Source organism: Dama dama, chromosome 23 (assembly GCF_033118175.1).
Source record: "Dama dama isolate Ldn47 chromosome 23, ASM3311817v1, whole genome shotgun sequence".
Lineage (NCBI taxonomy): Eukaryota > Metazoa > Chordata > Mammalia > Artiodactyla > Cervidae > Dama > Dama dama.
The window spans coordinates 19,395,701-19,411,789 of record NC_083703.1 but is presented as its reverse complement, the minus strand read 5'-3'; the positions used below and the strand labels follow the sequence as shown (position 1 = coordinate 19,411,789).

At 46.9% G+C, this 16,089-nt stretch overlaps 1 protein-coding gene across 3 annotated transcripts in view; it reads left to right on the top strand.

The window, feature by feature from the left end:
• CCNY (cyclin Y) overlaps positions 1-16,089 on the top strand; it is a 114,976-nt gene that overhangs the window by 29,703 nt on the left and 69,184 nt on the right. Inside the window, exon 1 of one of the 3 annotated variants that reach the window (XM_061126123.1) lies at positions 2,834-2,972. The exons of the other annotated variants lie outside the window; for them this stretch is intronic. The gene's annotated coding sequence lies outside the window, so the exon portion shown is untranslated. Of the gene's footprint in view, positions 1-2,833; positions 2,973-16,089 lie in introns of those variants that run through there. 3 annotated transcript variants of the gene reach the window in all.

Here is a 16,089-nt window from a genome sequence, read left to right as displayed (position 1 = left end):
AGTCAGGAAGGAGGAGAGGGCGGGAGGCAGGCGGAGGCACTCTGTCCAGCTCTATCCCTTTTGCTGTTGGGAGGAGAGGAGTCTCGCTGTTAGCCTCTCACCTGGCGCAGCTTGAGGTGAGCCTGCACAGATTAGTCTGGCAAAGTCTGTCTGTGTCATCCTCTTCTCTTCACAAAGCTTAGGTGACTCCCTGTCGCTGGCACGAGCCCGGGTGACTTCTGTGGTGGCCAGGCCATTGCCCATCTGCCTGCCCAGCCCCTCTGTCCCGAGTGTCATTCCCCCAACACACCCGGCTGTTTGCCGACGTGCCTTCACTCACACAGGCTCAGGCCTTGGCCGGAATCAGCCTTTCCTGCTCCCCTTCCTCCACTGTGCTATGGGTCAGTTAACTGTAGATCTCACTCCGTAGAGAATGGAAACACATTCCTTAAAACTATGGTTATTTTTAGTCATGCTTTATTTCCTCTGCTAGGTTTGTGACTGAAAGAATTTTTAAATCCAGGAATAATTTTAAATGTTAATAAAATGTAGTGAGAACATGCCTGTCAGTATCAGAGGACAGGCCCTAGCTGGGCTGACTTCAGTTTGAATCCAGGCTCTGCTTCTCCCTGGGTGTGGTTTGGGGTGGTTACATCCTGTCACCTTATTAACCTACAAAGTGGGGATCACACAACTGACCTTTTAGCAATGTGGGGCCCAGGCCTGGCACACACTAAGTACTCAGCAGTCTACATCCCAGCAACATCTGGCTGCACCTCGGGGGGTGGGGATGACGAGGTAGAGGAGAGTGGGTGAGGGTGCCCCCTGCTCCTCATTAGGGTGATGGGGGCAAGGATGCGTGATTCTGCCCTTCTGAACATCCTTTCCCATGTCTGTGCGCATCGGGTGACGCATGTTATAAAGAGCTGGTGAACGTTCTTTATGATTGTGCTCACTTGTTTCCTAGAGTGTCCTATGCTAATAGCAGTTTCATTTTTTTCCGCTGGTGATTGCATAGAAGGAAGTGTGTATTTATTCTAGGAAAGCAGTGTACACTACAGTCAATAGCATCAATTTGTACTTTTTTAAAAAGATTTGATTGGCAACTATTTGGCAGTATCACACAATTCGATATTTACACTTATGGCAGGAGGTGCAACCTGTAAAGTTAGTTTCCCCATTGAAGTTGCTCTGTTTTGCCTTTGCCCACAGAACTCTCGGCATGTTGAAATGATTTGATTTTTGGCCCTCTCCTTTTCAGAACAAATGCTGAGGCTTAGATGTATAGTAGGGCAGCTGTATGAAGTGTATGTACCATATCGCTTATGAAACCAGAGAAGGAATATTACCACGGGGTTCGTTTTTTCCTATAAATTTTTAATGTATTTGACATGGTTGTGGGTAGCTGATCCTTCCATTTTCTCAGTAGGAATACAAATGTTTCCTAACAGAGAAATGAAAAGAAGCTTGCTCTATGAGAACTCGATAAACCAATATAAATATTTTAAGAGTATTCTGTTCCTCTCCATAGCCAGTCACACCAGGTTTTATCTCTCATCCATCTTCATGATAAATGAGTGCACATTAATTTTTAGTGCTGAAAATCTGTCTCGTGACATGGAGGCTGGTGACAAATGACACTTCCAACCAGGAGATTGTGTTGAGATGTTTTGCAGGTGCAGATGGGTTGGTGGTTCATAAATGAGCCAGTGGGAAGCATCTCATTGAATGCTGATGCATCCTTGACCTTTGTGAAGTGTCTTGGTTTTTCAGATGGGCATTCTGAAACAGTTTATGTTCATAGCATACTAGAGGTCTAACTGGAGATCTGACACGTGGATCTCTGGAAAATAGGTAAATATGCCAAAGAGAACACTGACAGAAAGGGTGGGGGAAATGAAGTCTGCCCACGAAAGAGATTTGGATTGTTAAAACCAGAATGCAAAGGAGACAAAAGCGTATTATCAGTACTTGGTATGAAGTGGTGCTGAGCAAGTACTCTGATGTTTGTCATTCGACAGAAAATAAGTGTTACGAGTGAGGGTTCAGATTGTAAGAAAAGACATTGAAAAGCTCCAGGGAAAGAGCGTGGGTAGACCCGTGCCCCTTCCTTCCTTCTTCCATCCATCTCTACCTTCCCTCTGAGTGTTTGCAACAACTTTATTTGGAATAGTTAGAAACCAGAAACCACACAGATGTCCTTAAACGGGTCAGTGAGTACCCCATGGAACTCTACACAACAATCAGAAGAAACATACCACCTAAACATGTAACTCCCTGGGGGCATCTCCAGAGTACTGGGCTGAGTGGATGAAGCCAGGCCCCAGGGATGACCTCGTGTTCAATACCAAGCGTGGGGCCGGTCTCCTTTCGCTTTCTGGGTTCCTGGCCACCTCTCCACGCTTGTCTCTCCTTCACTTTCATCCCAAGTGTGTGTCTCTCCTCTGGCATCTGCTGTACTCGTTGGCTTCCCGTAGGAGACAGCCTGGGACAGGCAGCGGCGGGCAGACAGCGCTGTGCTTCTGGTGCCCCTCTCTGAGTACCGGGCACAACATGGGCTTGGAGAGGTGGATGCAAAAGCCGCTCTCTAGAGTTTGTGAGATACAGTAAAGACAGCGTCGTGCCCCTGTGGTCTGTCCGTGCTACAGCAGAAGGCAGGATTTCCCCATTTTGAGGACCCTATTTCGAGGTCCGTAGGACTAGCACATAGTAGATATTAAGTGCATACATCAACTACTATTGTCTCATATTATAATTCTTTATAGCTCTATCTTCTTTGATCCAGGCTCTCATCGCTCCATCTCCAGCATTGGGCACAGTGCCCCAGAGAGAGCAGGGCACTGATAAAGCTGGGATTAACGCATGAACTCCTGCGGGTTGGTATTGGAGGAGGTCGTGTTCAGCAGCTGCCTGCTGTGCCGGATCTGAAGGGAAGGAGGCTGCTTTCCCGGACGAGTAGTTCATCTTTTGGTGCTTTCTTGATAACTTTGATGGTGAGTGACGTTTTCCCCAAGGGTACCAGATAATTGCAGATTTTGATATTTGACATTTGGCTGAGACCTCCATCTTGGGAGTCTTCTGTGGTGATGTTTGAGCTCATGAAGATGTTTCAGGCAGGCGATACACGTGTGATTTCCAGCCATCACCTCTTTTGAGGAATTGACCCCAGTGTCCATTTGGATGTGCGCGGGGAACACAGGTGCCCGGGCAGGGAGGGGGCAGCAGGGCCACGGGAGGCTGAGTTCCACCTGGATCCATTTCTACATTAAGACCTGCTTTCTCAGCACTTTGATCAGTTTTTGTTTGGTTTGTTTTGTTTTTTGGTTTTGTTTTCAATTTGATGACGAAAAGTTTGTGAGTATGGGAGCCATTACCTTAAAGAGGTTTCGTTATTCTTTATCCTAACCCTGAAACTTGGATAATTAACCTGGAGGTGACTTGTTACATTTAGATTTTTCAAAATTGACATCTGCTTGACTTCTGAGCTCTTCCTTATTACCAGTGTTGTTGTCAGTGGGAGAAGTGGCTTTTCTTTTTCAGTGATTCTCTGTGGTGTGATCAACATATTCCCTTCCTCCAAGGGGCTCAGAAGTTGAGAGGGAACCCCAGCTGTTGGCCTTGGGGGCTGTGATAAGATGTGTGATATTCAGTGTTTGGCAGTATGAGAGATTGTGCCTGGTGTTAGCCTGTTTACATGGATGACTCCCTGAAAGTCCTCCGTTACTGCTCGGGTATGAGGAGAGCTGAGGTTTTGTCTGTTTGTGTTCAGTGATCTAAGCCTTTAGAGCAGAGCCTCGGGAGCGGCGGAGGGCAGAGAGCAGGGCAGGTGCTGGGGGGGTGGGGGGTGGCTCATCACCTCGGGGAGCCGCTGTGTGTGTAGCACCACAGCTTGCAGCTTGCCATCCGCCCCTTCTGCTCCTCGGCGTCATCAAGGGGCAGGCAGGATGGCCAGCCGTGTTTTATGAGTGTGACAGTGAGACTCACACCTGCCAGTCTCAAGTCATAGGTAGTCAGGGGTGGAGTGGGTCCTGATCCTCAGGCCTTCTGCTCCTGTGGACACCTGTAGGTTTGTGCCCACAGGGTTGGCATACCAAGTGGCGACCTTGGAAAAGACTTGGGCCGAAGTCGGAAGGAACACCCGGAGACGTGTGGAAGTGGGGTGGCCCCTGCTTGAGCTTGGTTCGGAGGTCAGGGGCTCATGAAGCCACACACACACAGGGCGTGTTGTCACATCCGAAACTTTATGGGGAGCATCAGGCAGGCGCTCAGGCAGGCTGAGGGGTGTTTTAAGAGAGCAGGGAAAGGACATGGCATGGCTTTGTGTTTCGAGGGTGAGCTTGACTGAAGGCTTCCTTGGTTGGAAAGTCCTGCGTGTGCTAAAAGGGGTCCCCAGCTTTCTTCCCAGCTCACCCTCAGAAAGCCTTAAGAGTCTTTTGTGGTGTATAGTATTGCCTTCAACTCAGCCTTTTGAGGGGGTATTTCCTTCCTCCAGCAACGGCCCCCGTCATTGTGTCCTTTGCTGGACTCTGATCTGTGAAGAACAGGAAGATCCAGGCACCAGTCTCAGGTCATCAGGGGCTTGGATTTGAAAGTGCTGGTCCCGTGTGGGTTTGTATTTTGGAATGAAAGCCTGGCATCAGTCCGACATCCAGTCATTGAGGCGAGTATGTGTAGGATGCCGAAATGGACTAGTATAGTGTATCCCTATAGATTCATCCCCAGATTCAGTAATTTCAAGGTATTTCCTGGGTACAGCTGCCCGTTATGTCTAGAGCACTTAACTCTGCTTTTATTACTTTACAACAGCTCCGTGGGGCAGGTATTATTTATTTCCATCTTGATGATGAGAAAACTGACAGGCCCAGAGATATGAAGTAACTTACCCAGGGTCACACAGCAGCAGCTGGCCTTGGCAGCCTGAGTGCTGACTCTCTTGACTGCACTGCTTGGGAATGCTTCTTATCTTTTCTGACAGTTTAATAAAACCATCCAAAAGTTTGTCTGCAAAATCCGAAAGTCTAGAATTGTACCTGTAATTGTGAATGTCGGTGATGGCATACTCCTCCAACAAAAATCTTTTGTTGGTGTGTGTTCTGCACAATTGCCATGGTAACTTGAGTTTTAACAATATATGTGTAAGCCTCAAATGAGTACTTTTTGATTACTTAGCCTTTAGTAGACATCGTAGACTGCATGAAAGTTAAATCAGAGACTGCTAATTATACAGTTAGCTGCTAACATGTGGTGAGGGACTCAGCTATGTGCATTCATTTCAAGAGAAGATTTTTAAGAGTTTGGAATTGTTCCAGCTTGCTTCAGACCTTCTTCCCCTACTTAACCCCTGTGGTACTGTGTATTTCTGCATTTAAACAGTAGATTTGAAATGAACAATAGTAGTGATATTGAATAATTCTGTCATTCTGTGTGACCATATGGAGTTTTTTTTTTTCTGTTTAAAAATTAAAACAGATCTGGAGGTGTAATATTTTTTCTTTGGTAAGTTCAAATTTTAGGTCATACATAAACTGTTTTACTAAATTTGCTTAATATCAGTAAAGTTGAAATGTATTATTTTAAAATGGGTGGTTCTGATACTGAAGAACAAATCATGAAAATAGTTGATTTTTACGTAATTATTACTGAAAGTAGTGTTTTCATATGAAGAGATTGTTTTTAAAAATGGTCCTTCCTGGCTGTTGAATACATGAGGTATATCCTGGCAGGCAGAATTCTCTTTCTGTGATTCCTTTTTAAGTGGACAGAATGAGAATCTCATATGCATGCTGCTGGAGCCTTTGGCAGGACAGGAGGAAAGACACAAGACTCTACTGCACGAGGAGTCTGTGCCAGAAATCACCGCGGGCACGCACTGCACCTTTATCTCACTCTGTCCCTCTGCAAACTTCTCCTGGGCCTGCAGCCCATGAGACCAGGCAGTGAGGGCTCCAGCAGGGCGGGCTGGGTGGAGCCGCAAAGGATGGCATCGAGGCTGCTCCCGCCCAGGTGGTGAGCTGGTGGAGACCTCTGCTCTGACCTGGAGCTTCACTCAGGGCAGTGTCCCTACCTGATTGTGTGCCCGAGGGTGTGTGGTCAGGATTGGAGACATTTGTGGTCACAGCTGGAGGGGTCTGACCTTGGCATCTTGTATGTTGAGGCGGGTTTTGCAGCTCAGCATCCTCCAGGGCACGAGGCAGCCTCTCCACCCCCACGGCAAAGAACTCTGCCCAGAACGTTCGTCCACGGTGCTGAGAAACTCTGACTTAGGACAAATAGCGTAAAATTCCCTAGCCTGTTTCATTTCCTTGAAATGGGAAAAAAATTAGTGCTTTTCTCATAGCGATTTTGTGGCAAGCTGTGGAAAACGATACGTTGAAGAGGCCAGTTTTGGGTGGCATAACAATGATGGTTAATTTGGTGGGGAGACGCATAGGATGGAAACCTGTTGCCGTGACGGCTCAGGTGTAGTAGAAACGCTCCACTCTGCATGCTAGGTACTCTTGCACGGGTGATGGTGCTTAGGATCCTGCCTTAGATATTTCTTTCTTTATTTTGGGCTGCACTGTGCAGCTTGCGGGATCTCAGTCCCCTGATCAGGGGTTGAACCCAGGCCACTGTGCCAAGTTGTAACCACTGGATCGCCAGCAAATTCCCAAGATCGTGCCTTTAAATTAGGAAATTGAGCTGGAAATCGCTTAGAAACCTTTGAACAGGAAGCAGTGTTGCTGGCCAAATGCTGGCTTGTCAGTCCTTTTCCAAACTGGTCTGACGATAAGCCATCTGGGCTGCTTGTTACATGACAAGATCCTCCCCTTGAAGACTCAGAGATTAGAAGAAGGGGCCAGGGTTGGCTGTGTGGCAGGAATCCTCAGTGTCAGCAGTAGTCCTTAGTGAGCCTTAAGATCAAAGAAGTTTGGGAAACAGTCCTTTTAGGTGGGAAAAAGGACAAACTCACTTGTCAGTGAGTTTGGAAAACCATGGTTTAGAGTAATGTGTGTGTGTTAGTCGCTCAGTCGTGTCCAGTTCTTTGCAACCCCATGGACTGTAGCCTGCTGGGCTCCTCTGTCCATGGAATTCTGCAGGCAAGAGTACTGGAGTGGGTTGCCATTTCTTCTCCATGGGATCTTGCTGACCCAGGGATCGAACCCAGGTCTCCTGCATTGCAGGAGGATGCCTTTACCGTCTGAGCTACTAGGGAAGCCCATCGTTAAGAGTAAAGCAGACATCTTTCGTATAGCCCTCTGCTGAGCCTTTAATAGGGTAATTTGCATTGCTGTCTGCTCAGTGTCCCATCTGGTACAGACGTGGGACAGGGTGGTGGGACGGGAAGCAGCTTTAATCAGCCGGCTGACCACATGTGCAAAGTTGGACACTGGGTGGTGCCTCCGAGAAGCTATGAGGAGATCAGAAAAAAGAAAAAACTCTAGACATGAGAGGAGGGGAGGATGCACATGTTTTTAAAAGTGACTGTATTCATACAGTTCACTTGTTTTTAAAAATTTACTGTGGGAAGTGTTCTAAGTGCAAAAAACTAAGACAAAATTTTGGACAGTGTAATAAATTTAGTAGTTAATGTACAGCACATTGAATGCAACTTCCTGCCAGCATCCACAAGATAATTTTTAAGCCACAGATCGTTGATGGATTCTGGACACAACTAGGGATTTCATACTGAAGCCTGACTTTCCTGAAAATAACCCCTGAGGCATGGTCCTTCTCTTTGGCCTCGGTCCTCCTGAGATCGTGCTCCCCAGAGTCATCATGAGGCACAGACACTCTCCAGGCTGGGACCCCGGGGCAGCCGTCGCCTTGTGCTTTTCCACACTCACGTCCAGTTGGTGTTTCAGGATTCAGCCTGGCAGGAGACTGGGGGGCTGTTTCCTCTGCAGAGCAGTTCCGGAGAAGCAGACTCTGTGGCCCCTGATTGTGTAGCTTTTTGTGGCATCACATTTAAATGCTGTGCTCCATGATAAGCAACATCTATAGTCTCTGTTGACGAAGGCTGCTGCAAAGTAGACTCAGCTAGCAGGCACCTCAGAAGGCCTGCATCAGATGCACGGCACGCATGTGTTCAAAGTGGTGGTGCCAGCCCAATGGTTGTGGCCTTGTAATTTGGCAAGTGGTTTGTCTCCCCAGTGACAGCTCTCTGGCTGGTGAACGAGTGAAGGGTATTTCGAGAGCAGGCCCTGGAGACCTACTGTAGCACCATGAACGTGTGGAGCTTGGCCGTTTGTGCTTCTGGGGGAGCGTTAAGGTTGGACAGCCTCACTCTCCTTGCTGAGCCTGGCTGATGAAGCTTTGGTAAGAGTGAGTGTTCTCGTTCACATGTAAATAGTATCTTCCCACTGAAGGGCTCTTGATTAACTTTCTGTTGCTGCCTTAAATTACTGCACATTTAGTAGTTTAAAATGCTAAAGACGTGTTTATTATCTCTGGTTCAGAAGTGCGCGTGTATCACCAGGCTGACATCACCAGTCTGACATCACGCAGCCCTGTGTGTGGCTCTGGGAGCTCCCTTTCTCCCTGCCTTCTCTAGCTGCATCCCTTGGCTTGTGGTCTCCTCTGTCTTCAAGAGTTAGCAGCCTCACATCTCTTGACTTGCTTCTCTCTTTGCATATCTTCTGTTCTCCATGTTTATAGGTTCCTGGGGTTAGGGTATGGACATCTCTGGAGCCATTATTCTGCCTACCACAGGCTCTTTCTATATTTCCATAGTACCCTGATCTGTACTAAGTCACATAGAACTTCTCTGTTTATATATATTTCATTCCTACTAAATTTCCCAGACTCCTCTAGGGCCACCGCGTTGTCTGTATCACCTTTGAATTCCCAGCATTTCCGCAACACCTGGCACACAATATAGGGTGCTTAGTAAGTGTTTGCCAAGCTAAACAGAACTGTTTCAACCCCCGCCCCCCACCACGCAACCCTGGCCCAGATTTTAAGAACAAACATAAGAGATAGAGAATTGTGACTTTTACAGCAAAGCAGTAAGAACTCAAAACCCCTTTTGTCTCTTGACTTCTGGAAAGCCATTGAGTGTAAGGCTCAGACAACCTACGTGTGCAGTAGAATACATTATTGTAGCCATCTCTCAGGAACGCATCATCTGATGCTGGTCATGAGTGTGAAACCAGCTGTGCAAAATGAATTACCGCTTGTCTATTTGAAGACTGCTCTTTGCTAAACCGAGTATCGCTTCTTAATAAATCATGGAAAATGGAAAACCTCAAACCACACATTCATTATTGCCTTGCTCTTAAGGATAATATTGTAAAACTGTGAGGACTTCAGATTATTTTTGTATTAAATATACCATATAAGTTAGCACAGAAGCATAATTTGATCTTTGTGTTACAGGTGAATATAGATAAATTCTCATCCACTAATTTTGACTTTGTCTGAATGCCCTTTGTGCCACCTTTTTAGTGATTAATTTGTAGGAGGCACACCTCAGATAGAGTAACACCCCCCAAAACTTGCCCAGAATACCTAGTGAGACTGCCTCAGGAGCAGGAATGCTGAGAAAGCTCACCTTCTTTTGCAAGATTGGCACACATTCAGTTGATTTTAAAATAGAGTTACACATCTATTGCATTTGTCTTGGTATTTGAGTTCTTAAATCAGAGCTGGCTCTCCCAGAACAGCAGTTTCTCTGCAGTTTGTATTGAACGCCATTGCTTTGAGGGTGACCTGCACATTTGGTTCTGGTGTGGACGGTTATCACCCCTAGAGGCTCCTTCACCTCTCTCCTGCTCCAGGTCTCTGGAGCTTCCTGGCCCTCATGTGCCATCTCATTTCTGTTTCCAGCACATGCTTCTTCCTCCCCCCTGTGTCACTTGCCCAGCATACCTACCAAATACATCTCAGCCCCTCAGGGCCCATGTAATTGGCACTATGGCAAAGGAAAGTGGTTTTCAAACTGTTGTTTATTTTCTGAAGTGTTGAGAATTCCTCTGTGTGTGTGTGTGTGTGTGTGTGTGTGTGTGTGTGTGTGTGTGTGTTCTAATGCTCTTTTACACAGATACTGAAGATACAGAAAATAGGTACAGGTAGAACTGCTCAGGTGATACTGAAGGGGGCCAGGGCCTTCCCTGCTCAGTGTGGGGACTGAGGCCACATGTCTGAGGATCCCGCTGGTCACACAAGTACCCCCTTGAGAAATTGCTAGTGGAGTGGAGAGAGCACAGACTCCATCACTTACTAGACGTGTGCTTCAGGCAAGTCACCCTGGTTTTCAGTTTTGTCATCTTTAAAAAGGAAATGATAGCTATACCTACCCCCTTCACTGCCCGCCTCCCCCTGCCCCGGTGTTTGTAAGGACAGGAGGAGATTGTGCTTATCAGGAGCCTGGGGTCTGGCTGCTGTCAATAAATGGTAGTCTTGGCTGGAGATAGGGCTTTATTGGGACAGCAGGCCAGGCATGTGTTCTCCTATTTATAGGGGCTCTCAGAAAACACGTGCAACCGGAGGCTCGCTCACCATCGCCTCTTGGATACTCTCTCTCGCCTGATTCCAGCCACGTGGATAACTTTCCTTTCTATTTGAATTCTCTTCCAGCAACATGTATTTGATGTGGGTAGTTTTGTAGAGGAAGCCTGGTAGCCTTTGTGAGACACTAAGAAGTCATCCTTGTCATGCAATGAATAGTCATTTTATTCAGAATCTCCCTGGTACAGTGCTGGGGTTTCATTCTGGGAGGAGAAGCTGAACAGTTACCTTCTTCTCACCCCGTCCTCCTGCTTTGGGAATGCATGTTGAGGGCACTTCAGTGGGCCTCGGAGGGAGGAGGGCACTTGGCATCACAGCCTGCAGCCTTGTAGTTGCTGACTTGATTGGATTACTTGAAGTAACCTTGTGTGCTTGGTTAAGAATAAGCCTTATTGAGAAGTGTATTTTCTGTTCTAAGAACTGAAAGAGATTTTCCTAACTGACATCTCCCAGTCATCCAGCTGAAAGAACTATCGGGAGATATCTCCAGAGTCATCAGCTGTGGGTTAGATGACTGGGAGCAGGAATATGAATGGTGCAGTAGGTACTCAAACAGTGTTCTCAGTGGTGAGAATTCCAATCACAGAACAAGGGAGCCCTCCCTGCCCTGGGAATCTTTGCAGCATGGAGGCATCAAATGCTTGATGCTGCGAGTTGGGCTGTCGAACTGTTGCTGTGGCAACCTCTGCATGAATTTCCAGACTATTGTGTTTTCTTTTAGTAGGCATGCTGTGGCAGTGATCTGTTGATTTTAATCGGCGCTTTCTTTCTTTTGGGAGAAGGAGAAGATGGTGGAGAAGAAAAGAGACTTTTGCATGTGTACTTTCTAGAAAACAGACTGCGGTGAACTGTGCTCTGAAGGGCGTGCGGGACTGGCAGGGAAGATGTGGGGCTGGCAGGCCTCTGCGGGTGGTACTTGTGTTTGATTGAGCTTGTTCCGTCTGGGGGGATTCTGTCGTGAGAAGCAGGTGCCTCTTTGCATCCCTGGCCCCCAGGCGCCCTGTGATTGCTCCATCGCAGCTGTGCAGAGAGAAGTGGAAGCAGGGCCGAGGGCAGGCCTGTGCAGAAGAGCGTGTACTCCCGGGGGGACTGCGGCATGTTCCTTTGTGACCCCCTCATTGCCTGGGAGGTGATAACAAAGCTCTGGTGCTACCAGAGGACCACGGAGTACTTGCCCTTCCAGCTCCACTCTTCTGGATTGAACGATTGCCTGCGAGTCCTCTCCTCAGACAGCTGTAGCAGAAATTTGTTTTGCCAGAAGCAGGCCCAATTCTAAATTTTTTGCAGGATAGGGGGAGGGAGTGGCACCTGCTTTTCTCACTCTGAAGTGTTTTTTCACTCAAAATAAGTGACAGTTCGGGACCTGACATGAGAAATTGATGAACACAGGCCAACAAACTATATTGTTTCATCCTGAATGGCTCAGCTTATGTTCTTGCCATCCGCCACCCTGCTTAATAACTTGTTCTTATTTTCCAGGAGAAAAACAAAAAATAATTACTCTTTCCCCTGAACCCAGGCACAGAGATGAAAGCAGAAATCAAAGTGACCCTGCCTCATAGCTCATTACCAGGCAGAGAAGCAAACTGTGTTGAGAGACTGTGTCCCTCACGGACTCGCCTGGCTGTGTGTTGTGACCGGGAGTCGCCAAGCTTCTGGCCCAAGTCCAGGTCGGGAGCCGTGATGCTCTGTAGCCAGGTGCCTTCATGGGGGCGAGCCCTGCGCCTTCCATGGTGAGCCCCCCACCCCCCCACAGCTGTGGGGTCCCCGGGTCACTGCAGTGATGGCTCCGGCACCCTTGCTGCCTTCTCTGGAGCCCCTGTGCTGGGAGAGCCTGCCGGCTGACACGGGCCTGGGCGCTGGCTGAGGGGCCCGGCCGCAGCTGCTGTCCGGGCATCTGAAGTGGGGCAGCTGTATGCGGGCTGGCCAGGCCACACGCTCCGAGAGTCACTGAAGTCACCGCCGGCAGCCGGAAGGTAACGGCTGCTGTGAACAGAGGACCAGCTGGTGTCCTGCCCTCCAGAGGCTGGGCCAGAGTGAGGGGAGAAGAGAAACAGCTGGGAACAGAAAATGTACCGTAATTCTAATGTGCAAAGAGAAATTGCTTTAATTTAAACTGACATACAGATGATTCCTGGGCTTCCCTGGTAGCTCAGCTGGTAAAGAAGCTGCTTGCAATGCAGGATACCCCAGTTTAATCCTTGGGGGGTCAGGAAGATCCCCTGGAGGAGGGCATGGCAGCCCACTCCAGTATTCTTGCCTGGAGAATCCGCATGGAGCCTGGCAGGCTACAGTCCATGGGGTCGCAAAGAGTCGGACATGACTGAGCGACTACACGCAGCACAGCACAGATGATTCATAGGGAAGAAAGACAGTAGAGGGAACACTTTGAAGAAGTCATGTTAAAATAAAATTGGAGTTAATACTAAAATGTTACAGATAAGAGATACTCCGCCCCCATGTGATAAAGTTGTGATTCTTACATATGTCTTGGATGGTACAGAAATACAAAGGAACCAAAAAAATCAGCCTTGACCTGTTCCCCTAGAAAGAGCAAACCGTAGATGCAGGAGAGGCACTGACTTTTCAGAACAGTGTCAAAACCTTGCATAAGCAGAGGCTTTCACTAAAGCTAGAGACAAGACAGAACAGTGAAAATGGTCTTACGCCTTGAGCACAACCAAGGAAGAGACAGGCTCCCTGCATGGAAGATGATACAAAACAAGCAGTTTGGTTCTCTCCTACGTTCCCCCTGCTCTGCTTGCATACCATCTGGGCAGAGCTGGACTGAGAATGAGAGTAGACATGGGGAGATGTAATGTTCAGGACAGAGGCGCCCCCCCACCCCACCCCCCACCCTGCTTTCTTGGGGAGATGTGGAGCCAGTGGTGGCTGAACTTGACCTCTCAAGTTCCCTTCTGCCATGGAGCCTCTGTCACAGAGTCAAGTTGCAGATATTGATCTTTCAGTCCAAGGATTTCTACCTTTTTTTACCTGTCCCTTCCGTGTTAGTTTTTTATTGTGGTGTGGCAAATCACCACAAATTCAGCATACCTCGAGTGCTCTGTTGTGTTATTTCTATTACTTGGGAATTCTTGAAGGAAGGTTAATAAAAGGTAGGTTGAGGTTAATTGTGAGGCACCTTTAATGTGATTTGATGCTAAATAAGTTGGACTTTGTCCTGTAAGTCTTTAAAAAATTAAGCAAAGCAATGGCATGGAGAAGTGTTTTGGAGATGTTGGAACACTGGCAGAGTCATCCATGATGGACCCGGAGTTTCACTGGAAACCTGGTGAAATAATGAATGCAGGTGTGCCTCAGGCATGCACCTGGGTGGTATCCATGGAGACATAAAGGGAGCTGGGGTGCATTGGTCCTTTCCCTTTCTTTGCTGTGTGTATCAGGTGTTAAATTAGAGGTTGAGAGACTGATTGAATAGCTAATTTGGAGACTGTCCAAACCTAGGTCCCATAGACACACCACTCACTGTACTTTCATCCTTAGTCATGCATGTATATGTGTGTGGATTTTATATATATATGAATTATACATGTATACATGGTGTTTTCAGTTTTGATGCTTTCCCATCACTGTGGCCATCTTCAGTCTTCAGAAGGTAGGACATAGGTTGACTGATTATCAATTGCTAGATAAATTTTCTAATTAAATAAGAAATATGGCTGTCATTATTTGGTCCTGCAAATGATTTCTTCCTTATTCAGTTTTTCTCTGTAGGAAAAGTTTGGTGCCCCCTGTTCCTAATCTTCTCTTTTTTCTTGGTTGAGGTCCTAGGCCTGTGTTTGCCTGATTCTTCCTGCGCTGTCTCTCTTGCCCAGCTAAAATAGTGGGAGTGTTGTCATGTATATAAATTCCAGAAATTTTCCTTTGAACCACTTTGCTCCCTAGAGAAATCTGCATCCTGCTTCATCTTTTGTTTGTGTGTGGGAGTGTATCGAGCCATGCCTGAGTGATTCATGTCCTGCTCTGGGAGAGAAGGTTCTGGTGTCTTTTGCCTTGTGTACAGTGGAGTGGGCTGGTGGGATCCAGCCCCAGTGGTCCTTCCCAGTGGGGAGGAGGAAGCCAGCTTGGGAATCTGGGTCCACCTGGATATTCTGGGTCTTTCTCACTGGTGGCCTCTTACCTCTCGAGAAGGTGTGAAGCTGTTGTGATGATATTTTTATGCCTCTGACTTGGCATAGGTAGCTTTTTGGTGAGTTTACACCTACTCCTCCAGCGTATCTTCAGTTTGAGGTTAAAAAAAGATGAAAATGTGTGGAGTGCGATTGGAATGAGGTAAAAACCCACACCTGCGGATGGAGGCTCTAGGGAGTGGAGTGTGGGACCCAGGATCGCCTATCTGATCCCTGATAATGGAATCGTAAGGAAAATCACTACCTTAGCTCAAAATCTCATTTGAAAATAAAAATGAAGTCTCACCTGAAAAACAGAAACTGAATGCTAAGTAAACTCTAAAATGAAACAACTAGCTGCCATGCTGCAAAAGCAGGTGCTTGCTTTTGGCAACTTTGCTTGTCAAGCCTAGGCTGAGTGTGAGTGGAGAATAATTCTTAACTATTTCAATATTAATTTGTTGGAAGCTGGATGAAAATGAGTCTGAATTCTCATTTCAAAATCTTATTTGGCCGACCGCAGTGAAAAATGTGTCCTTATGTTACTAATTCAGAGTCACACCCTGTAGCATTTTAAGCCAAATCTGAGCCTGTCTTCCTCAAATGTAAATGTGCCTGTTTCCATTTATTTCTTTTTTTTTTAAGTGAAAAAATATATTTTTACTAGTTCTTTTCTTCAGAAGATACATCAGAGTAATAAAATGCCTTAATAATATTTAAGCTTCAGCCATCAAATTCATCTTTTAAAATTTTTCTGCAGTAATAAATTTTCCCTTTTAAATACACAAATTAGTATTTCATTATATACTTTATAAATTCATAATATAAGTTGTATCTCAAATTATTTTCTTACATCTTGCAAAAAAATACAGTTAATGCTGTTCTTAATCTAATATGATGGGTATTTTTTCATTAACCTTGATTTTGGACCCTTTTGCATTAGTTTTTTTTTTTTTTTTTTCATTTGTATTAGTTGGAGGCTAATTACTTTACAATACTGTAGTGGTTTTTGCCATACACTGACATGAATCACCATTTATTTCTTAATCGCGCAACCAGCCGAGTAGACAGGCCTGTCATCTAAGTCAGGCTCTGCTGCCCTCATGCTGAGGCCTGCTCGGCTTGGGGGCTGGGCCTTGGGTACAGGACCTAGGGAACCTGCTGAGGACACGGAGCGGCCACACTGGTGTCCAGCAGGCCCGCTCCCAGAAGCCCATGCCTGTGCCCTTCTTGGGTTATCTTTGGAAGGCCAAGTGTAAGGACAGGGCATTTCTTCCTTAGGTTGGCAGTCCTGGTGTCATGGACATGTCTTTACTTTGACCTCTCTGGAAGTTAGTGGGCAGACAACATGGTGCTTCATGGGGTTGTCTCTCTTAACTCAGTAAATCCCACCACTTGTCTCCTGTTCCTCAGGTTTACAGGGCCGGTAGCTTGCAGTCCTGTCCAGGAGCCCTCTCCTCTTATTCTGGACCCTGACCCCGACGGCCTAGAA